Source organism: Acomys russatus, chromosome 25 (genome assembly GCF_903995435.1).
Source record: "Acomys russatus chromosome 25, mAcoRus1.1, whole genome shotgun sequence".
NCBI classification, from domain to species: Eukaryota; Metazoa; Chordata; class Mammalia; order Rodentia; family Muridae; genus Acomys; species Acomys russatus.
In genome coordinates, this window is record NC_067161.1 from 27,649,398 (window position 1) to 27,673,320 (window position 23,923).

Sequence of the window (23,923 nt, forward strand, 5' to 3'; positions counted from 1 at the left end):
CCTGCATGTACACCTACATACCAGAAGAGGGCAGCCGATCTCATTATAGATGCTTGTGAGGCACCAGGTGATTGCTGGGAATTGAACTTAGGACCTCTGAGCCATCTCTCCAGCCCAAGTTTATCAACTTCTAAGAATTCAAGTTGCGTTTTCCTCTTCTGTGGATCAGTACCTCAATAACATACCAGCCACTTGGGGGAAGGTTACAAGATTAGCATGAGAGAAAATTGCAAAGACACAGCGACCCAGTCATCAGGCTGCCAACCCCTGAAGTCAGGTGATATTGATCAGCTGTCCCAAGAGAGAACACAGAAAAGATACACAGTGCACAAACAAAAGCATGTAAGATGGAAAAAAAAATGCATTCCAAATACAACAGTGACTACAGCGGGAAGAAAAATCTAATGAAAAGAGACGAGAGGACTGGCAAAGTGGCTTGGCCAATAAAGGCACTTGGCACCAGTCTGGTACCAGTCCTGAGTTCGTCCCCCAGGACACACTGAAAAAAGACACAGGCTATCTTCTGTCTCTACACATGCACCATGCCCTGTATGCATACCTACAAATCTATAAAACAGACAAACAAATGTAATTTTAATAACTTGTCTTTTTAAAAAGGAGAGTTACAATCTCAAAAAAAAAAAAAAAAAAAATACTCAACCACGGCTGTAAAAGACAGAAGATATGAAGATAAAATCGGCCTAGAAATCCTTCCCCGTGCTGCACGTCTGCGAGGAACCTCACACCACCACTAAATTAACCACAAACTGCTTTTGTTTCTAATTAATACATGCCAGAGCCAAGTGTGACTGTGGCACTTTTTTTTAGATAACATCTTTCACGTGCTACTAAAATATCCCAACCAGAATGAAAGATTACTGACAGTCTTCAATGGGTGCCTAAAAAAATACAGGCCACACTCTACGGACAGAGTATGTGCAGGTCATTTGAATTCCAGCTGCACTCACAGCCACTGAATCTATAATGAGGAGCCAGCTAGGTCAATAGTTTTCAGAATATTCTTTTACATTATCTTCACTTCCCATATATATGAAAGTACGCCCCGATATTTTTACACAGATGAGAAAGCCTTAACTTTGCTCACATCAAGTTGTCTCCAGTTCTAGACTGAGCACGCTGAAACTTGAGCCTGGGTCTGAGGAAAACTGACCATTCCAGTTTTCTGGAGCCTGTCTCTTGGAACCTAAGCATACACTATGAGAAACTAAAGCCACACAGTGAAAACATGTGGAAGAAAGAGTTGAACAGGGCCATCCCATCTAAGCTCCCTGTCAACAGCTCTAATACAAATTGTCTGCCATGCTAGATGGTCCCCTCAATTTCTCCCCAATGACTGCGCACCCCACCAACAGCACATGAAGCAAAACTGCCTAGTTAACCCAAAGAACTGCTATTTTGGTCAGTAAATTTGGCAAGAAATTTAATTGGTAATAAATAACCAAAGCACATATTAAAAATAATGAATTTATCCTATAATGGCTATCAGTCTGATAGGGAATATAGATTTCCCCATCTAAGTAACCTCTCTAGAACTCAAAATGTCATGCAAAATACTTTTCTATCTTAAATTTCCTTCCCTCCTACTGTGACATTTGGTCTCCCTGAAATCTCACCAAAAAATTTTTTCACACTGACTTCCTCAGTTTCATTTCTGTTTCCACTAATGTATTGGACTGATAATTTCTAAGCTCTGCTAAATACCAAGCCTTGTCTTAAGTGTGGTGAAAGAATCCAGCACGTCACATCAGAATAGAAAAACGTGAGATGACCAGTTCAATTCAGTGCAAGCAAGCAGCAGGGATGGACATGACAGAAAAGCCCACCTGGAGATGCTGAGCATGTGAGTTTCATGGCATCTGCCCTCTTTTTGGTCCTTATCATACAAAGGACTGAGTCATGTCAATCTTGATTGGCTGCTATTTGATTCTGGATAGAAATTGTACTTATATGGCAGCAAATCTAAGGTATGGCTCACATGGTAAGATGTCCAAAGATTATTTGACTCTGGTTATGGCATAAAAAGACTTTTTACAAGTTCTGAAACAGCAACACGCTGGGTCGTCTGCCACTAAGATTGTTCCCGGCTTTGGCTTGCACAGCCACACCACTTCCAGCCTGCCTCTCAGGCTTGCTGGATCCCCCACACTAACCCTAAGAGTTTACCACTTGTTAAAACTATTACGACAACCCTGATTGATTCTGTTCTCCGTATTGGAAAACTGGGGTTAAGAGGTCAAGAGTTTGGTCAGTGGGGCGCCGCTAGGCAGCAGAGATGGAAACCTGAGACTGCTCAATCCAACCCCATGTTCATGTTCTTTGTGGCTCCTCTCTCTACTACCCTTGACCCCACAGAGAGACGTTCTCATCACCTCTATTTAGAGAAAGGGAGCTTAAGGTTTATGGACCTTGGCTAAAGCCTATACAATTAACTAAGGAAAGAGCCAGGAGGAAAATGCTCTAACATACTCCTTTTGAGTGTGTGTGTGTGTGTGTGTGTGTGTGTGTGTGTGTGTGTGTGTTGAGTGTGTGTATAGGTGCTTGTATATGCACACAGCCATGAGACGAAGCTGCCAAGTGTCTTGTTCTATCACTCTCAACTTTATTCCCTCGAGATGGGGGTCTTTCACTGACCGTGGAGCCAGGCTGCTGTCCAACGCTTCCTGGCAATCCTCCTGTCTCTGCCCTTGACAATCTACAGGCATGGGCTTCACCATCCCTGGCCTTTTAAACAGGAATTTTAATTTAGAGGTTTGTGCTTGAACAGGAAGTAATCTTAACATCTTGGTCATCTCAACCAGCCCAACACTTAAATTCAACACAGGCTTACACGGCACCATCCCACTTGGGGGATGTACAGATGGCAGCAGGGCTTGACCGAGTCACATTACCTGAACTAACAAAGACCGACAGATGTGTTCTGCCACCTCAACGACTCCTCAGTCCCTTCTGGAGATGATCACGACTCAGAAATACTGTCATGGTTGCCTCACAAACAGCTGACCCACTTTCAGGGACTCAGAAGAAACTCCTCATAATTAAAAGTTCAAAGAAGAAGAAACAAAAAAAGCCAAGCCAGCCAGCTCACAGAAGTGCAAAAGCATACCCCCTCCCCAGCCCCTCCTCTCCTCCTATACTGAAACCAATTAAGAGGGGAAAAGTCTCATTTGCTCTCTCCTCATTTTAAAGTGTGAACATCTCCTTCACCAAGGAAACATGTTTTTTGCATCAATGAAACAAGCCCTACACACATGAGATAACAAAAGCCAGCCAGCGTTCTTGTGGACTGTTTCATTTGGTCCTCCTCGTGGGGTTTTGTTTAGCAGCAAAAGGTATTTTACATATGCGGCATGAATATTTATTGAGTGTGCCATGTAGCAGGATAATCCACTCATCCATTTTGGCTTGTCTAGGAAGGAAGGAATAGTGTTTATTCCCTCACAGCAAGTCTTTGTGCCAAGGTCATAAAGCAAAAGGCTTCCAGAAAGGGGGAGGGGAGAAGGAGAACCCTGCTTGTTTACTTTTATCCCCACCTTCCCAAATGAATTACCCTCGAGGCCATTCTAGGAGAGTGGAGACAGGCTCTTTCTAGATCAAACCACAAATGCTCAGCTAGCTGCCCAGAGGACATGTGGGCCGAATGTTCTAGAAGCAACTACTTCTAGAAGCAACTAGACTGCTGCCAAATGGAAAAGACTAGTCTCTTGGCACTTTGGTCTTTGTGGGTAATCGGACGCAAGCTGATGGTCAGAAGACTGGAGGAGATTAAGAGGCCTGGATCCTTCCAGAGACTTTGCAAACATCCCACAAGTGGGCCTGTGTTCCAGGGTCATCTTGCCATGAGGGTCAAGAATCATTGCTGTATCCCTGACTATATACCGTGTGGGATTGCAAGAGGCACATGCGGCTGGCATTACTGGTGTTATCAGCCTTGCCAACTGAGAGTCTGGGCTGTGTTTGATATTTTTTGAATGATGTAAAATATGCACCTTTGATGAAAAGTTTTCTACTATTACACAGGAAAAAAAAAAAAAGAGTATAACCTAAGCCTCCATTTCTTCAATGTAAGCCTTTACTCTATCATAGAGGGAAGGTATTTCCTCTATTTCTAAGGGTTTAATACTGAGTTTGTAAAAATAAACCAAACTAGAAAGAAGTAAAGTAGTAGAAAAAAATGTATACAAGTATATATGTCACATGAAAGAAAAACATATGTGTGTGTGTAACATCTGGAATCTTACATCCTCTGCTCATAGGGTACAGGGAAGGGGAAAGACAAGCAATTCAGGGGCATGTTATTGTTTAGATCTTGAACGTCCCCCAATAGTCCATATGCTAAAGGCTTGGTTTCTGGCCTATGGTACTACTGGGAGCACGTAGACCCTTTCAGAGATGTGGGGCTCCTGGAGAGAATATTGGATGCTATACATGCGTTCCAATCCCTCTGCCACTTCTCTCTCTCTCTCTCTCTCTCTCTCTCTCTCTCTCTCTCTCTCTCTCCTGTCTCTGTCTTTCTGCTCTGTCTCTTGCTGTGCTTTGTCTCTATCTCTGCTCTGTCTCTGTCTTTTTATCTCATCTCTCTTTTATCTCTATCTCTGTCTTTTTGTCTCTCTTTCTGTCTCTATCTCTGTGTCTCTGTCTCTTTCCATGTCTCTATTTCTGTCTGTCTCTGATTCTCTGTGCCTATCTCTCTGTGTATCTCTCTGTGTGTGTCTGTCTGTCAGTCTCTATCTCTCACGCTCTGTTTCTCTCTGTCTGCCTCTCTATCTTTCTCTCTTTTTGTCCATCTCTCTGTCTCTGTGTTTCTTTGTCTCTCTCCCTGTCTCTTTCTGTCTCTATCTCTTTCTGTTTCTCTATGTGTCTCTTCTGTCTCTCTCCCTGTCTCTGTCTCTGTCAATCACTCTGTCTCTTTGTCCCTTTCTGTCTCTCTGTCTCTCTCCCTGTCTCGTGTCCACCCCCCACTTTCCCTTTCTCTTTCTTTCTCTTTCTCTGTCTCACTCTCTGTCTGTCTTTCTCTTTTTCTGTCTTTCTCTCTCTCTCTCTCTCTCTCTCTCTCTGTGTGTGTGTGTGTGTGTGTGTGTGTGTGTCTGTGTGTGTCTGTGTCTCTGTGTGTGTCTCTATATATGTCTCTCTGTCTTTCTTTGTCTGTCTGTCTCTCCGTCTCCCTCCCCCCCTACCCTTTCCTTACCCTCCCATCCCCCTATTTGCTTACTGGCCAAAGCAAGATAAATAGATTTGAGTTGAGTCACCATTTGCCCTTCACCATGATGCCCTGCCTAGCCACAGGCACAAGACAACAGGAACAACCAACCACAGACTAAAACCAAGAAGTCAAAGGAAACCGCTTTCTCCTTTTAAAAGCTCTGCCTTACTTTGGCACAGCAAAGAAGTACTAACACAAGAAAAGTGAGAGATTTGAGGAAACAGTAAGGGGGCTCTCAGAAGCAAAGAGGGCTTTGCCTGTGACAGTCAGCCTGGGTACGGTGCTCTCCTCCTACACCAGGGCCTACTCCTCCCTGTGGGACAAGGTCCCCAGGGAGGGGATTTGTGACTGTTGGGTCTTTTTAGAGATCATCTTCAGGCAGAAAAAGGAAGGTCAAAGCAACCCCCTCCCCAACATTTGCAGTCCACTAAATCCAGCACGGAATTTTTGTTTTGTTTTGTTTTTTGAGACAAGGTTTCCCTGTATAGCCTTGGCTGTTCTAGACTCACTTTGTAGATCAGGCTGGCCTCGAACTCATGGCAATCCGCCTGCCTCTGCCTCCCGAGTGCTGGGATTAAAGGCATACGCCACCACGCCCGGCCCCAGCATGGCATATTTAAGGAGCTGTTTCAGAGACCCTCCCTCTTTACTCTTCCTGTATCTGGTATTTTCCCTACCACATGCACTACACAGGCAGCACCTCTCATCTCTTCTATCCCTTGCCTAGTTGACCCTATCCCCTCTTTCAGCATCCTTATATCCCCTATACAGTGCTTTTCTTTCTCTGGGTCCACATTTACAGGCTACCGGCTAGCTTCTGAACACTAGTTGGCAGACTAAGACCCAAGGACCCCACATTGCCCACCACCTGTATCTGTACATAAAGCTTCATTGGAGGGCAGCAGCATCTTTTACTGATGTGTTGTCTATGGCTGGCTGTTTGCTGTGCATGTATTAGTGTGTGATGTGCATCTGTGGGCACGTGTGCCGTGGTGCATGTGTAGAGGTCAGAAGACAAGGTTGGGGAGTCCATTCTCTCCTTTCACACTTTATGTCGATTCTAGGGCTTAAAGGTAGATTCCCAGGCACTTACAGAAAATGCCTTTACCAGCTGAGCTATCTCACCAGCCCCAGTGGCCATTTTGGAGCTAAAATTGCACACTGGGGTCTTTTCAACAGAAACTATCAAATTCTGATATGTTTACTCTCTTAGAAAAAAATTCTCCAGTTGCCAGCCTGGCCAAAACAAAACAAAACAAAACCCCAACACATTACACTATATATTGTTAACCTACACCATAGCTGCGTTTGGATGATATCTTAATAGAGGTTAGTGTAGAGGCAATGTGTCACAAGAACACCAGAGACTTCTTACATCCCATAACCATGGTTTATGGATCACATCTTCCCTGAGGCTTCATAAGTCACAACTATTCACGGTATGTACAACAATGCTAAGAACTTTTAGTAATATGATACTTTGCTTCGATGTCTGTCAGTCACAATTCCAGCAGCTACCAGTAAGCTCTGGTGGTTCCAGGGCAGAATTCTCCCTTAATAGCTAGCAAACACTATCAGCAAGATAGGATGTGATACTTATTGAATGTATTATGGACATGTATACAGCCATGAAAGAAAGAGGAGAAGGAAGCATCAGAGGAAAGTCATCATCAGGTCTATGAGGCCTGTTCCAGGTACTCCAGAATTCAGTGGCAGCCAATGAGAATCCAGGAAAGAGTATGTATAATTCAGTGGCAGCCAATGAGGAGCCAAGAAAGAGTATGTCTATTAGTCGTGCCTCTACTGACATCAAGGGCTGGCCTTCCCTTGTTGAGACATTACCGCTTTGCATCCATCCAACAAACAAAATAGACCTGCCTACGCCACATCCGGAGAAGGCGCACTGTTTGTCTGACACCATGATGAGAAGGGTCCTTGTTGAGACCATGTCTCTTTCGTCCTTTAAGGAGGAATAATCATATCTTGGGTTTACATATCCACGCAAAAAAAAATTTTTTTATCTTGTTCAAAACCAGGGTTCAAGTCTAAACTTTATTTTAGATTTTGATCAAAAGTATGTTCAAAACTTCCAGGACGGTGATAATGTAAACAGAGGTTTTCAAACATGTTTGCAAGGTTTCCAACATCTTGTTCACAAAAATACAAGGTTTCTTAGATTCTGTCCTGGCCTTACTCTCTCCAGGGACAGAATTAAGTGGTGATGCCACCGTGGGACTTACGAGTTATAAAATTCAGTACAAATTCTACATGATTTACCCTCTTTTCCTAGGAAAGTATACTGGAGCTCTGGGCTGTCACATAAGAAATCCAATTCCTCCTGAGGCCAATATGCTCAAGAGGCAACTAGGAGAGTACATACATCTAGAAAAAGACATCTAGGTAGGGCCAGTTAACATGGCCCACAAGTTCAGGGTTTTAGGGTAGGTATATATATCAGAGAATTCCATCACTACCATTCTGTTGCCAAGCTGCCAAGCATTGCCAACAAGAGCAAACCTGGGCTTACCAAGATGACTCAGCAAGTAAAGGTGCTTGCTGACAAGCCTGATGTCCTGGGTTTGAACCCTGGGACCACCCACACGCTATAAGGAGAAAACTGATTCCTATAAGTTGGCCTCTGACTTGCACATGTGGGCCATAGCACACACATACACACAACACATTCAATTTTGAGGTAGTTTATCTGTAGCCATAGTAACTGAACTAAGGTGTGAAGCAAGGTCTCAGATAAACTACAGAGGCCTAACTCAGAACAGAGTGAGACTGAGTGCTGAAGACAAAATGAATATACAATCACACAGAACTGTATTCATCCATGTCAATCAATTGCCCGGCCAACAATTTGCCTCTTGTATGTGCTGAGAGTTTAGCAAAAAGAACAGAAATCATCTCTGCCTTGACAGGGCTTGCAGGCTATTATGGGTTAGAGAGAGATACAAAGAGTAATTTATGGCTGTTACGAGGCCGGGTGCCCAAGCTTCTTGGAGTCCCTGACAGATAAGCCACATGTCTTTTTCTGAAAATTTCCTAAAGATATGTCCCCACCCTTAATTACGGAGCATCATTTGGTTTCTGGCAATGTTCCAGATGCACAGAGCAGAAGAAAAGATATCAATTTACAATTTCAGCAGATGCGGGATGGATAGGCTACACCAGTCTTCGGTGGCTGCTTTCAAGCCTGACAGCTCACTGTCCCTTCTCTGGATCAAACATACACAGACAAGATGCTAATTGTATGCTTTTTCCTGTACCCACTTTGAAATTATTTGCAATGACGAACCTGCAAGGCCATCTCATCTCAGAAGCGCTTCTGCGCGGCACGGCCTTAGCCTCCTCACAAAGAGAAATTGCTCACTAGATCTGTATTACGCGCATAAAGCTTTCTCATCAAGCTGCCGATAATGAAGTTTGCTAACCACTCTAGTGAGTATAGTAGAATTATGAAAACTGATTCAGTCTAATTATCAAAGGGCCAGGGTTTTTCTGCACTTCTCCCAATGTGGCCAATGAAGCAGCTTGGAAACTCGTTGTCCAGAATTTAAATTACCTATTGTCAAGGCTCACTGACTGCTCCAGGAATGAACGAAAGTGCTTAAATTCTCCGGACTGTTTGATTACAGGTACCCGTCTGCCGTTTGCTCGGTCATGTACGACTGTGCAATTAAAACAAATGGTGGGGTAGAAAAGGCTGACTGAGGTAGATTTGGCCTGCGGGCAGAGTGCCAGTCTGCTAGGCGGAAGTACCAAGCATAGGAGGGCACCAAAACAAAGGCATGGGCCCGACCAGCTGAGCCTTCCCTGAAGTTTATCCTCTCATAAAGGAGTGAGGTGGGAAGTGGCCAGGAAATAGCACCCTGGCAAGGGGACGTCCAGAGTGAGGTGTCAAGGGAAATCAATGCCAGGATGACACCTCTAACCATGAGTTGAAAGTCATGAGACAATGGCGAAGGGCAAGGGGAAAAGAAGGCAGGCTCCAGACGGAATCCAGTCAAGGCAAAGAGGCTGCCGTGTCTCTGAAAGTTAGAAAGAGTGAAAACTTTCAGTGGGCGTGGAGATAAGAGCTAGAAGGATGAGAGGTGAGGCTAGACAGAGAGGGAATGTCAGCCAGGTCCTGAGGGGCCTCGTCTGCTCTTTCAAAGACAGTTTTTATTCCTTATGTTTCATTTCTAACACAAAGCAGGCTTGTTCAATGTGCTTCACAGGAGAGAAGAAGGGCAGTAAGGAGAGATGGAGAGATGGGGGGATGGATTGGTAGAATGATTCTTACTATGTATGGTGGCATTTATGCTTGCAATTCCAACACTCGGGAAATGGAAGCAGTGGGGCTGAGTTCAAGGCTAGCCTGGAATTCGCAGAAGTTAGAATTGGAGGCTGGAGAGATGGCTCGGCAGTTAAGAGTGCTTGCTGCTCTCAAAGAGAACCCAAAATATATGTGTGTGTATATACATATATATTCATGCAGGCTAAATATCCATCCACATAAAATGATTCTTTAAATTATTAGAATGTATGATGGCTCATGTTCATAAATCAAAATAATCTCATTCCTTTTTCATTTGTTGGTTTCACACTTTTTGAGGCAGGCTCTCATGTAGCCTGGGCTGGCCTTGATCTCATTGCCCATCTAAACTCCTGTTCCTCCTGCCTCCACCTCCCAAGTGCTAGGATTTATGCATGCCCCACCTTGCCTAGCTTATTGAGCTTTTCAAGCTACACAAATACATATGAGATCAGTGAAGCAAGCAGATTGTCTACTTGGGCTTTTGGTTCGTTTTTCTTGCTAAGTGTTTCTATCCTGGTTTGTCTGCATCACAACTTTAAATTCAAACATAATAATTCTTTCTATCTCAACCACATGCACTACAAACCTGGGCACAACACTGGTATCCACATGGTACCAAAATACTCTATTGGCTCACAGAGGGAACCAGACAGATTGAGCAGGCATTTCGTATACCCAACAATCAGAATGTGAGTGAATTTTCTCCCCATCAGTTCCTGTGAGCAGACTCTAGACAGATTAGCCTTCTGTTGGAAGCTTCTCGTTGCTCTGACAAAATATCGAACAATATCACTTTTGAAGAGCAAAGGTTTATTCTGTTCAGGGCTTCAGAAGTATCGCTCGATGATTCCTCATGCCTGTGATGAGGCCGGACATTACAGTAGGCGTTTTATAGGAAGGACATGCCCACTCACCTCGTAGCAACTAGGCAAGAAACAAAGAGGGGAGGAGCCAGAGCCTCAGTGTCTCCTTTAAGGATATACCCCCAAAGATTTCACGGTCCATCTTTCTAGTAGACACCCCCTTTCAAGAGTATTTAGTCCTTTCTGGGTCATTTAAGACCCAAAACCTAACTCAGGCATGGTGGCGCGCTCTAGAGTCAGAGAGAGGGTGAGTCTGTGAGTCTGAGGCCAGCCTAGTCTACATACTGAATTCCAGGATAGTCAGCGTTACGTAATAGAGAGAGCCTGTTAGAAAAGAAAGGAAGGCAAAAACCTAATGGCCTCAGAGTGAAAGGGTCAACAATTACTCCATAGCAACAGCGAGGCACCAATTACAGCTAATCTCTTCGATGCACTTATTGTCAGTGCTAACCTGTAACTAGGAAAGTCCAACTGTGAGGAGAGTTAGCGACCCCGAATAATGCACCTTCAGCTTCAGCAGACGCCGGCACGTTCAGGATGCCTAGCTAATTGCATCGCCCAAATCTCCAGCCTAGCTCGCTCAGCATCAGCTATGGAGGCCTAGAGAAAAGTTGGATCACTGTGATGACTAGAATATACTGTAGTATTCACAGGAGCCTCACAACAACATCAGGAAAGGGGCATTAACGTTCTACGACCTTATGTGTGTCCCACTAGATGCCATGCACCAGAATCTGAAACCCTCATCTGTCCTATTCAAAATCCACAACCTTCCAACCATGTCACCTGCTCCACCGCCTTAAGAGAGACCTCTAGCCAGTGTGTGTCCCCAGTAGCATGCCATTCTTCCCATAATCCCCTCCTCTCAGTAGCCATTTAGCTCCTACTGTGGGGAGTCCAGTTTTCTCTCCCTACCTCTTACGAAAGTATTGAGACCATGCTTTCATGTCGGCTACAACTAGAATCTGCCAGAGGCTTACTATATCAAATATCTCATCTGCATTATGATGTCCCTTTCTGAGACATGACTGATGCTGAGATCTGAGAAGGCATCGACAAAAACCTAAGCCTCAATTCCACAATATGAGACTGGGTTCTGGGTCCTTCTGTTAGGCCACAGTGCCTCTAGGGCCACAGTTTGCAATACAAGCATCTTCCCTACCACAGTAAGTGACAGTAAGTGGAGTACAATATTGACTTTGTCATATAAACAAAGCAGAAAGAGTAGAGACAGCACATAAACAAAGGGGCCTCAGACAAGGAATGAAAGGGGTTTTCCATAAACAAAGCTCTCTTACATTTTGCTTTCAAAGAATTTCTTTATAGCGGCAAAGGCTCTGAAACAATTTGTGTTGGAAAGCACAAGAATGAATCAACAAAGCCAGCCTTGGTGGTGTAGGCTTGTAAGCCCAGCACTCAAGAGACCAAGGCGGGAGGATGATGAGATTCTTGCCAGCCTAGGCTATAAAACTGATTTCCAGGCTAGTCTGGACTATATAGTAAGTGCCTGTCTGAAAACCAGACAAAACAGCAGACAGTATTTCTTCCTTGTTTTCTATGCCTTGGTTCAACAGAGCTTGGCAGCAAGTTCTTTCTGGAATACGGTGAGCCCTAGCCCTATAAAATGGACATGGAAAGGTAGACCCGGGGTATTAGGCTGTCTTCACAGCATCCTAAAGTCACTTCTACATCATAAGATGTGTTTGGAAAACTCAAGAGATTCCTAAAAGGGCTTGCTTACAGGCATTCATGGTATTTTGAATGAATCTGAAGTAGAACTCTGGTGAAAACAGACTTCCCAAAGATCATTTAATGTTTGTTTCCCTGACTCCAGGCAGAAGGGTTGATTCAAGTGGTCCTTTTCTTTCTTTTTTTTTTTTTTTTTTTTTTTTTTTCCTTTTTTTATTATTAATTTATTCAAATTACATCTTAGTTGTTAGCCCATTCCTCCCTCCCTCCCGCTCCCCCCCATTCCCCTCCCCTATGTCTGTGACTGAGGGAGACCTCCTCCCCCTGTATATGCTCATAGGGTATCGAGTCTCTTCTTGATGACCTATTATCCTTCCTCTGAGTGCCACCAGGCGTCTCCATCCAAGGGACTTTGGTCAAATATGGGGCACCAGAGTTTGTGTGAAAGTCAGATCTCCTTCTCCATTTAACGGTGGAGAATGTCCTGTCCATCGGCTAGTCTGGGTAGGGGTTCGAAGTTTACTGCCTATATTTTCCTTGGCTGGTGCCATAGTTTGAGGAGGACCCCAGGGCCCAGACCCACCTATAGTTTTCCAGGACCCTCTGGATCCTTCTATTTCCTCATTGTCCCAGGCTTCTCACACCTAAAATCTCAATAGGATGTCCTCCCCTCTGACCCACTTTCCTGGTAGGTAAAGTTTTCCATGGGGACGTACCCCTTGGACTAGTGTCTCGATATAAGTGTGTATTTACCATTTAACTCTTTTTGCTTCCTTTTCAAAGTCAAAGAGGGTTACAGCATGCAAGGAGAGGAAGTGAAGCTGGTAGCTGGGTCAGTTTGCAAACCACTTGTCACACAAGCCTGAGGACCTCAGTTTGGTCCCCAACACATACACAAAAGCCCAGTGTAGCAGAGCATCTATAGTCCAACAATGGGGAGTCAGAGACAGGGAGACTCATACACACACACACACACACACACACACACACACACATACACACACATGCATGTACAGTGGAAAGCAATTCAGGAAGACATTGAACGTTAGCCTCTGACCTCCACATACATGACATGTGTCCACACTTACATACACAAATACACACACACACACACACACACACACACAAATATAAAATTCAAGATGAGTTAAGGAGTTTCACTTCTTTTATTTTCCACTCTTATTCCCTTTATCCAATCAAACCATCTATAAAATATTACTGGGTATCTATAGTCAAACAAAGGTTTGGAGGAAGTATAAATTCTAAATTGTTAGTTTTGCTAAGAAAATCTCAGGGTTTTTTGTTTTTTTGTTTTATTTTGTTTTTGTATCTCATGTGTCTGGGTGTTTTGCCTGCATGTTTGCTTATGCACCACATACATATGGGGCTTGCAGAGGCCAGAAAAGAGCATCTGGTACTCTGGAATTCATGTCACAGTTATTAGCTACCATATGGGTGCTGGGACTCAAACTCCAGTCCTCTGGAAGAGGAGCCGATGCTCTTAACCACTAAGCCATCTCTTTAGCCATGTCCTCTTCTAAAAATTCTTAATGTAAAATTAAGCAGAAAAGCATACTTACTACCACAAAATTTCTTGTCAACAGCCATGAAAGAGTGACTGGGTTAAGTTATCGTGACTGAGACTTTTGTTGTTTTGCACATGACAGAGAACACGCAGTCTGGGGAAAAGCAGCTGCCAGGAGTGGAGCCCAAATGGGTTGCCATGGGCCTTCTTTGTTTAAGGATTTTTTTGGGGGGGGGCACTTATGGTAGAAATTGAGCAAAGACTGGGGTGGCTTCTCTAGAGACTGGTTAATTCTCTGAGCATCTTGAATGTTGAGCCAATGGAGAGCCCACAAGGTTCAGTACAAGTACCCCTGGCCCAACGAGGGACGTCACTGTCACCATGTGTTCTACACGCTCTACTCCTGCAATTAGGGGGGTGGCCATGCTTTGAAGTCCTCCTTCCCTCTCTGCAGTGTTTTGATAGCTGCTGACTTTAACTGTCTTCTGGCAATTAGACCTGGCCAGCGCCATCACTCACTGACCTTCAAGTGTTGCTGGGCACAGATTTTTGCCAAGGTCTCTTATCCCTTAGCTAAGCCATTATCTCTGTGTTCTCATGTTTACATGACAGGGCCTATGATTTTTACTTTGGCAGAAAACTCTCAGCGTAGTTGCCAAGATACAGCTGCAGTCTTTCTTGATTACTTCATGAGTAGCCCCTCAGTACCTATCTATGGAATGGCCTAGAAGATTTTTGTTAGATGTCATCCTTACTTAGAATTTAGTCTGTTGTACACTTAGCTGAATAAGAAATAAGGTATGTGAAAGGACAAAAAGGAGCCTTGCATATCTTCATGGGAGCCAGCCAGACGGAGCCTGCAGACTTTGACCTTTTCTTCCCAGAACCCTGCCCTCCCTCTTATCTGCTCAGCTTGACTATCTCATCCCCAGTTGCAAGTCTTACTTTCCTTCCACGCTGTTATTGACTTCACCCTTTTAGCCCTAGCATCTGTTCTCACAGGAGCATTTCCTCAGACCCCACAGCCAGCAGCTTTCCACCCAGCTTGATGCCTTCAGGCAGCAGCCTACTTTCAAGTACTTGGAATGTTTAGAAACTGTCGTGATCAAATTCCAGCTGGTGGTAGAAGGGAACACAGTTGCTAAAGTGCTTGTGGGGCAAGTGTGAGGATCTGAGTTTGATTCCCCCAGAGCCCACATTTTTGTGTTGTTTTTGGTTAAAAGCGAGCTGTAATGGGCTGTATCTGTTTTATTCCATGTGCGTGTGGCCACACATGTAGGTCTTTGTGATGGGGCACGTACATGCCACAGCACATGTGGAAGCCAGAGAAGGGCCTCATGACTTGGTCTTTGCCTTCCACCTTGAGGCAGGGATTTTTTTTCATTCGCTGTTGCTTAAGCCAGGTTAGATGGCCAGCAAGCTGTCAGGAATTCTCCTGTCTCTATCTCCCACATCCCCATTGGAATATCAGGATTACAGACATAAGTTTACCACCACAGCCAGCTTTACGTAGGATTTGAACTCAGGTCCTCAAGCTTGCACGGCAGCTGTTCCCCTCTCTGGGCCATCTTTCATGCCTAACTGGCAAGTGTGAAGCCAGTCTCAAAACACAAACAAGAAAAGACGGTAAGGTGTGTAAAGAATGATGCCTCAAGTCTCCTCTGGCCTACACACACACACACACACACACACACACACACACACACACACACACACACACAGTACACAGAAGAGGTAGGGGAAAACAGAGAGAAAAAGAGCTGAACTGACATTGGGGAAAGTTTAAAAACATAAAAACTCAAAGGAACCAAGACACTCCCAAACCACTATGAAAACAGTTCAACTATGAACTATCCAGGAATTACTCTCATCTTTCTTCCCACTGTGGCTTCCTGCCATAAAATGATATTAGAAGCAATTTTTCCAGCCCCTCAAATATCCCACAAAAAAATAATATGAAGAGTGCATACTGCTCTTGCCAGGGACCAGAGTTTGAGTCTCAGCACCCACAGCAGAGTCCACGGGAAACTGATGCCCCCTTCTGGCTGCAGGCACTGCATTCATATATGCAAACCCACTCAGACACACTTTTTTTTTAAGTGCGTTGCTATGTGCTTACACATTTTGTCGATTTTGGTCTATTTTCCATGTTATAAGTTTATAAGTTAGTGAATGCACCCAAGTAAATGTATTTTCCCTAGAACTTTGTAGCCACTGAACAAAAAAAAAAAAAAAGTAGTTTTCCACGTGGGTTAAAGGGAAGGCATATGCACACCTCCACCACTTCCTGTGCTGTTAACTCAGATCGATTTCCTCCTCTGCACCGATTACTGAACAAGATAGTACACAAGAAGCTCCTGACATCGAACTAACTCCCATTTTATAGTAGCTAATATTACGTCCCTAGTTAAGGTATGATATACCACACCTAACTGAAGACATCTCTGGCAAAGGAAACACAGAAGATACAGCAAGAGCCGAAGGCAAAACGCGAGCATCTAACTTGACTTAGCATCCCTTCTTCTCCTGCAGTTTCAGGCACGCACGAGGTGCTCAAGAAGTCGGGCTGTGGGCTGGGGAGCTGGCTCTAGCAGTAGAGACGTTGCCTAACAGGCGTGGTACCCTGAGTTCAATCAACAGCACTTTACAAACTGGGGTGGCGGCACACGCTTGTAACCCTAGCACTCCGGAAGAAAAAACGGAAGACTCAGAAGTGACGAATTTGAGGCCAGCCTTTCCTTGTGTCGTTCCATCCACCCTTTAAAAATTAGCTGAGTACGTGAGAGAATTGACGAATCCTAAGAGCGCAGTGACCTGACTTTAATTCATCCAGTTACAAAAACAAGCATCCTTCAAGCATCCTTACAAACTCGGCCCATTCTGTTCTTCTGGAATCCGTTGAACACGCCTCTCCTTTGTTTGGTGAGGCTGTTCCAACTCAGTTAAGAGGAAGGCGCTCCCTCAACAAGTGGACCTGCCACTGGCTGGCATCATTTGCCAGACGAAATTTACTAGAAGACTGCAGTAGTCCTCAGTGTAGAAAGAAGGCAGAGTGTGCCATTGGCCCCCTGTTCAGATGAGAACACTGAGGTCAAGAAAGTATAAGAATTTGTCCAAACGCCTAAGGTCTCTAGAAGAGGCTGTCGGGGACAAATGACCTCCACAGCTCCTTTCGCTCTAAGGCTCCTGGCCTCAGTCTCTCCTCCCATCACTTTTAAGGTACCAATAGGTTTCGTTGCTATGGTTATCATTATTAGCCACCTGTTCTCTGCATTCACTCCCCTCCCAGATCCAGGGCGGGCTCTACTAAGCTGAACCTTGGATTTCGGAACAGCAGATGGGGCTGCTGAGCCAAACCCAAACTCTTCCGGAGGTGCCTGGCTCCTTCCCATTCTGAGTTCTGAGAAGTTTCTCAGATCTCTGAGGCCAAGCAGAACAAAAAACGCTGGAGCTCTGTAACATGAAATACAATCCCAGACCAGCATGTGCTGTGGCCCTTTGCCAGTAACAACTTGTCTCCCCAGGAAAGCCCCTGCCAGGAAATGTTAAAAAAAAAAAAAAAAAAAAAGCCTAGCTAGGGGTTCTCAAACCTGGCTGCACACCAGAAATCACTGGGCTGTTTGGTTTTGTTCATTTGTTTGGCTTTCTTTTTTTTTTTTTTTTTTTTTCTTGAGACAGGGTCTCATATACCCTAGGCTAGCCTTGAACCTGCTAGGTAACTAATGGATGGCTTTTAAATGCTTGTTCCTCCTGCCCACACCCAGCCACTAAAGCCATTTTGTGTGTGTTTAAAATTATTATTTGTCTATTTATTCATCCACATATGCCTATCTTGATGAGTCTAAAATTCTGAATGTAAATCATCTCTATCAACTTAAAACACCTATCTAGACCTAAAAACATCTTAACCCGTAAACAACTAAGCATAATTGTGAAACTAACCTATTTGGTCTTCAATCACATCAGAGACTTGAAAAAGAATAAAATTAATTACCTGAGTAAATGAGAAGTGCATGTTAGCAGTTTCAAAAAAAAAATGACAGAGACAGTTTGCTGCCTAAACAGTCACCAGTCACCCAAAACTTTCTATAACGTTTGTGCATCATCTTCAGCCTTCTGGTCCAATATATCTGATAGACATATTTGTGAGGCAGGAACTATTAAGGACTTGCTTATCCTATCTGGGCAGAGTTTGACCATCAACTCTACCTGCATCCAAGCTTACCTATTTTTAGGCAGAATTCTGTCAACGGTCAAAATGAGGACATTTTACCCAGTGGCTTGTCTGCCACATTTGAAGCCAGTTGTTAATTTTTTTTTTTTTTCTTGGTGAGTTTTCTTTCCTTTTTTTGCTGGTTCCTCCTTACCCCTATCCCCCACCATTTTAAGATGTAAAAGTTAAAATGCATAGACCCCTCTTCCCACTCCCACAGAATCTATTTTTATGTCTTTGTTCATCTATGTGCATTTGAAAGCTGGCCATACCACCTGCAGAAATATAGAACTGTAGCATGAGGCACAAATGGAAACTGCGTACAGAGCTTTATGTTTTCTAGTACCTACTTCCAAAAAGCTAAAAGGCAGGTAAAAGTCATTTTAATTTATCTAAAATATTTCAACTGCTCTTCTATCTGATGTTGTATACCATGCACACAGAACTCCTGAATTCACACTGGCCCCATTTGAAATACTCAGCAGCCACATTGCTCAGTTCCTGTAAGTAAGAAAAGGTCAGCACCCAGTGCCCCGTGGCCAGCAGGGTGTGGTTAGTGTCTCGGAGCTGTCATCCTGTGTGGACACTAAGCTACTTGATTCTATTTCTCTAGTGATCAGGCAAAGAAACAAAGTTCAAAGGTCACTCAGCCTAGTACTTACTCATGTAGAGAAGATGGAAAATGCACCCTAGTAGTCAGTGCTTAAGAACACCACAAGTGAGTCAAAAACAAAAACAAAAGCAAATGCTTAGAAGAAAAGACTTAGGACTGTTGAGATCGCTCAACAATCCATCTGGAAAGGTGCCTGCTGCCAAGCCAGGTAATCTGAGGTCCATCGCTGGGACACACCAGATAGAAGAAGAGAAGTGACTTGTAAAAGTCCTCTGACCTCCATACATGCATCCCAGCACACCACCCGCACACAAGCAGAAAATAAATATAAAAGGTAAAAGAAACAGAAACAGAAACTTTAATACTTTTTCACAAGAAAAGATTTAGCCAGAAAAAGATGGCCCCAGAACTGCTGACAACATGAGGCCGGCATTAACACTTAAAAGTACAAGGTGCAAGGTTGGAGAAATTATAAGCATGCCATGCTTGTAATCCCCGCACTGGGGAGGCAGACACAGGAGAATCCCTGCGGCTCACACACCAAACAACCTCAGCTAGTTTGTGAGCTCCAAGCCAATGACAGACAATCTGACAGTACCTGAGGGACAGCTCCCTCTGTTCTCTGATCTTCTCATTCATACATATGTGACCATACATGTACACACACATGGGTGACACACACAGTGGTGGTTGTAGTCACGCTATAAAAACCATCTCCCGCTGGCCTTTAATCCCAGCACTCGGGAGGCAGAGACAGGCAGATCATTGTGAGATCGAGGCTAGCCTGGTCTACAAAGAAATCTAGGACAGCCACAGTGACACAGAGAAATGCTGCCTCAAAAAAACAAAAACCCCAAAACAAACAAACCAAAACCATCTTCCTAACTGGGGACCAATATCCTGAGTCAATTTGGTTGAACCTCTACCACAAGATATGGCCAGGAAAAGAGGAGTATATTGACCATTAAAATACTGTCATCAGACAACTAGAGGATAGTTAGAGAGCGTGACTTTATTAAACACTTTACTATGCCTTTCCATTTGCTCCTCATAACGCTGTGAGGCATGCAGGTGTGTGTGTGTGTGTGTGTGTGTGTGTGTGTGTGTGTGTGGTCTTAAACTAAGGAACTAAGGCTCAAGGCAGCTCTGTGTTTGCTTAAGTCTCATAGACAGTTAACAAGTGCTGCAGTCTCTCCCCATGAAGCTCTCTGGTCCACATGGTAATTCATTTCAGCCTTGGCCTCATTATCAGCAAGCTACTCACCTGATGGCGACATAAGTATTGTTAATCTACCTTTCAAAGGCCTTTTCCCCTTCTAATAGATTGAGTTCCAGTGAGCTTCCTATGCACCCCCCTCCACTGCGCTGGCTTTCTCTAATCACGTAACTCCCTGGAAGGTGTAAATGCCTTTGCCTCGGGCAAGGACACCTTTCCTCCAGCGCTCCCTGCTCCCTATGCAGAGCAAGCTTGCCACAGTTTGGAATGCCTGCCTGCCTGCCTGCCTGCCAGAACCACACTTTTCTGCTGTCTGCAAGGAGAAAATGTGCAAAGTCACTCAGAGAGACATGGAAAGGTTTTGAGCAAGAATGCGAAATGTCATGATGAGATGGTGCAAAGGGCAGGTGAAACAGAAAAAAAAAAAAAAAAAGAATCAGAAATTAAAAAGAAGGCCTGGTGAGAGGGCTAGGCGGGTTAGAGGTGCTTGCTGCCCGAGTCTGTTCACCTGGAGTTCAATTTCTGGAATTCTTATAAAGGTTGAAGGAGGGAACTGACTCCCCAAAGTTGTCCTCTGACCTCCATGTGTGCCTTCCCCACCACATACAAATATAACAATGAAAATGTTGTAAAATTTAAGGTAAAAACAGTAAATGACACAGCACTGGTCAGGTCAATGTCAGCTCTTGTTTGTTTGTTTCTTTGATTGATTTTTGAGACAGAGTTTCTCTGTGTAACAGTCCTTGCTGTTATGGACTTTGTAGACCAGGCTGACCTCGAACTCACAAAGATCTACCTGCCTCTGCCTCCCAAGTGCTGGGATTAAAGGCGTGCACCACCACACGCAGCTTAATATCAGCTCTTCTTATAGCTGAGAGGTTGACCTGTCCAGCCCACACCAACTGTAGCCATTGCTTTCAAATCATCATTCCTTAACTTCTGTATATCACTCAGATGGCTTTATTTACCTGTCCCCACCCCATGATGAATGTCAGGTCTGTGTCTTCTTCAGTCTTTTGCCCACAGCCCTTAAGCCCTCCCCTGGGCTCACACTGAACACTCATAAATATCAGTGTTATGAGCAGTTAACAAATCTTAGGGTTGTGCTGCTGAATCCAACCCCTAGACTGAGTGCTATATTTTGCCCTTTCAGGTTCCCACATCTTTATATGTGAGGTGATAAGTTAAAGCTTATCATCAAAAGGCAGGAATGTCAGATTCCAAAGAAACTGTGACAAGTCTCACTTAATACCTGTGGCCCCTCCCAGCACTTCTCACCCCCCCTACCCCCCCTACCCTAAACCTCTCCAGCCCAGGGTCTGGGCTTCACTTCCCCAAACTTCTGATTCCTATACAACCCATAGCCATTTTGGCTATGAATTCTCCTGGTTCCTGGCTGGCTCACTCGTGGCTTTCTTGCCCTTTGTCCTCTTCCCTCTCTCTTCTCCTTCCTCTCTCTCTCCCGCTCATGGCCTGGTCCATTCCACTGGCCATGTTCAGTCTGGGCTCTTCCAGATGCCTCTGGCTGTGCTCCCCCTCATATCTACAATAAAACCCCTCTTTTCAACCATACCCTGGAAGTGGTCATGACCTCATTTTCATTCAGTGAGGTCACTAGTAATTTCACTAGCCAGAAATTCACAACTCTTTCCTCAGAGAAATCTTTTTTCATTCATTCCAAGTTCACATCAACATTGGAAACTGTTGGGGGAAAAAAATGCAGGCATTTTTTTGTATTCATTGTATTCATTGTCATGGCCAAATACCTAGCTTAAGTAAAGCAAGGTAAGGAAGAAACAAGAGCCTATTGTGGCTCACAGTTTCAGGGGTACACTCCATCGTGGCAGGGAAGTAGCCTGGCCACATCACATCCACTCTCAGAGGAAGCATAGAGTGGTCAAGTGCTACTGTTAATCGCACTTTCTTTTTATTCGGTCCGGACCCTGAGCCTATGGAATAGTGCCGCCCACAGTTGAGGTCTATCTTTCCCATTTCCATCAGCCCCATGCAGGTAATTCCTCAAAAGCGTGCCCAAAGCATAGACTGGTCTAGATGATCCCTCCTGAGTGTGCCTTGAGGCTTGCCCCTAAGTGATGTCATAATCAACATTAACCATCACAGCCTTCCTTCAATTATTTAATAAAATGCCTGTTGAGCACCAACTATGTGTCAGGTTGAGGGCTCCTCTCGGTTATCCTGTCATTGCCCTATGCCATGGAGACCCTGCAGCTTTGGATCAGCAGGACAAGCCTCTTCATGCAGCCCAACTATTTACAGATGATACAGATTTTTGGGGTGGGCCAACACGGAGCCCTGCCTCTGGACCTGGGTTGTAGCTGAGTGAGTCAGCTCACTGGCTATCCCTTTTCTGCACCAGCAGGGTGAGCTCTCCAGCACTGCTCCAACAAGGCCACCCACAAGGCAGGGTCAACTCTCTTGCTCTCATGCTCTCAGCCTGGCTCACCCGGCACCCTTGCCTCCAGAGCTAGCTCCACTGTGCTGACCAGTCACGGTGCAGGGCCCACTCTCCCAAGTGCTACTCATATCCCTAGTGCCAGTTCTCCTGACTAGGAAGTGTGAGGGAGCAGAAGGCTCCCCCATCTGTGCACCCCTCCTCTGCCCAGGCCACCCCATGGTAGACAAGTGGTGGGTCAACTCTCCAACACTCACATGCCCTTTGGGACAGCTCACCCACACCTCAGCCCCCAGGACCAGCTCTGCTTACTGACTAGGTAGGGTAGAGGGCCAATTCTACTGAGTGCTGCCACCAGTGAAAGGTGGGGCCAGCTCTCCAGAGCACCACAGCAAGTGAGGGCGGGGGCCAGTTCTGCACAGCCCCTGAATATCCACGTGGTCCCCTGTGGCTGCCCCACCAGGGATGTCCCCATGTTCTCTAGTGGTAAGATGAGCCACAGATTCAGACATGACCCTCAGTGGCACCTCAGGCTGGGATCTCACCATGGGCACAGGTGGCAAGGGTGGCCACTCACTCCAGTTCAATCTCTCTTCACACCTGTTCAAGCTGCTCCACTTCTCTCTCTCTCTTCCATCTGACCATCACATACTTGCACATCGTGTGGCTCCCACTGCAGACTGGCCATGAGGCCCCTGGGTGACATCTTCTGGCAAGCAGGTATCTACGAGGGCTGGAGGGCAGGTCTGTGGGTGTCATGGTGGTCCCTTGCTGAGCTTCGTGGTGGTAGGCAGGGCACACTGTGTGTCTATGGCCTGACTGAGCTGGGGGGCAGAGGGCAGGCCTGTGGGCATCTTTCCCCATCTGCACCATATGACGTGGCAGAACACAGGTCCCATTTGTCTTCTTCCTCCCGTGCTGTGCTGCCTGGATCTGATTTTGATTTTTATGTGTCCTAGGCATAATACAGTTTTAGCCACCATGCCAAACATCAAGCTAGAATGAAGAAATGACTGCCATCTACACTGCCCCTGACTGATAAAAGAACATCACCACCAACTAGGTGTCTCTTTCCCCATTGCCAGGGAAGGCCGTTTTTTTCTAAGTGCCAGGAAGCTGGGGAGACACCTCGGTGGGTTATGTGCTTACCATGCAAGCATGAGGACAGGGGTTCAAATCCCCCAAACCCACATAAATCAGAGTGTGGTTGCATAGGTTAATAGTCTCAGTACCTTTACAGCAAGATGGAAGGTGGAGACAGCAAGAGCCACTAGCACACTGGAAGCAGCTGCAAATAACTAAGACCCTGACCAGGTAGAAAATGAAGATTGATGCCTAAAAGTATCACAGGTTTGTTGCACATATTTGCCTGCCAGTTCTTTTTTTTCTTTTTAAGTTATTTATTATTATGCATACAATGCTCTGCCTGCATGCACAGAAGAGGGCATCAGATTACATTATAGATAGTTGTGAGCTACCATGTGGTTGCTAGGAATTGAACTCAGGCCCTCTGGAAGAGCAGTCAGTGCCCTTAACTGCTGAGCCACCTCTCCAGCCCCTGCCTGTCAGTTCTTAAATATCCTACTAATCAGAGACTACAAACATCTCCTTTTTCTGTACTATGCAAAAACGTGAGTTAGTTTAGAACAGGTAGATTCTGATGCTATGCTGCTGAGGTTAGAGGTGGCCCCAGGTGATTGGTTGCCAAGCAATTCCTGGCTGCATCCCTTGTCAACATGATACATCTAATTCAGAAATGTACCATCTATTCAGAAATCAAAATGAAGAGAACTTTCAGGATAAAGACATCAGTGCTCGCCAAGAATAGGGGCATATATCCCAAGTTCTACCACTCAGAAGGCAGAGG

At 45.0% G+C, this 23,923-nt stretch overlaps 1 non-coding gene across 1 annotated transcript; it reads right to left on the minus strand.

Annotated features, from left to right (window-relative positions):
- Positions 1 to 23,002: 23,002 nt before the first annotated feature.
- Positions 23,003 to 23,146, minus strand: LOC127208853 (small nucleolar RNA SNORA48). The gene has a single exon (XR_007833124.1). It is a non-coding gene; the product is annotated as a small nucleolar RNA SNORA48 (small nucleolar RNA).
- Between the last annotated feature and the right edge of the window lie 777 nt (positions 23,147 to 23,923).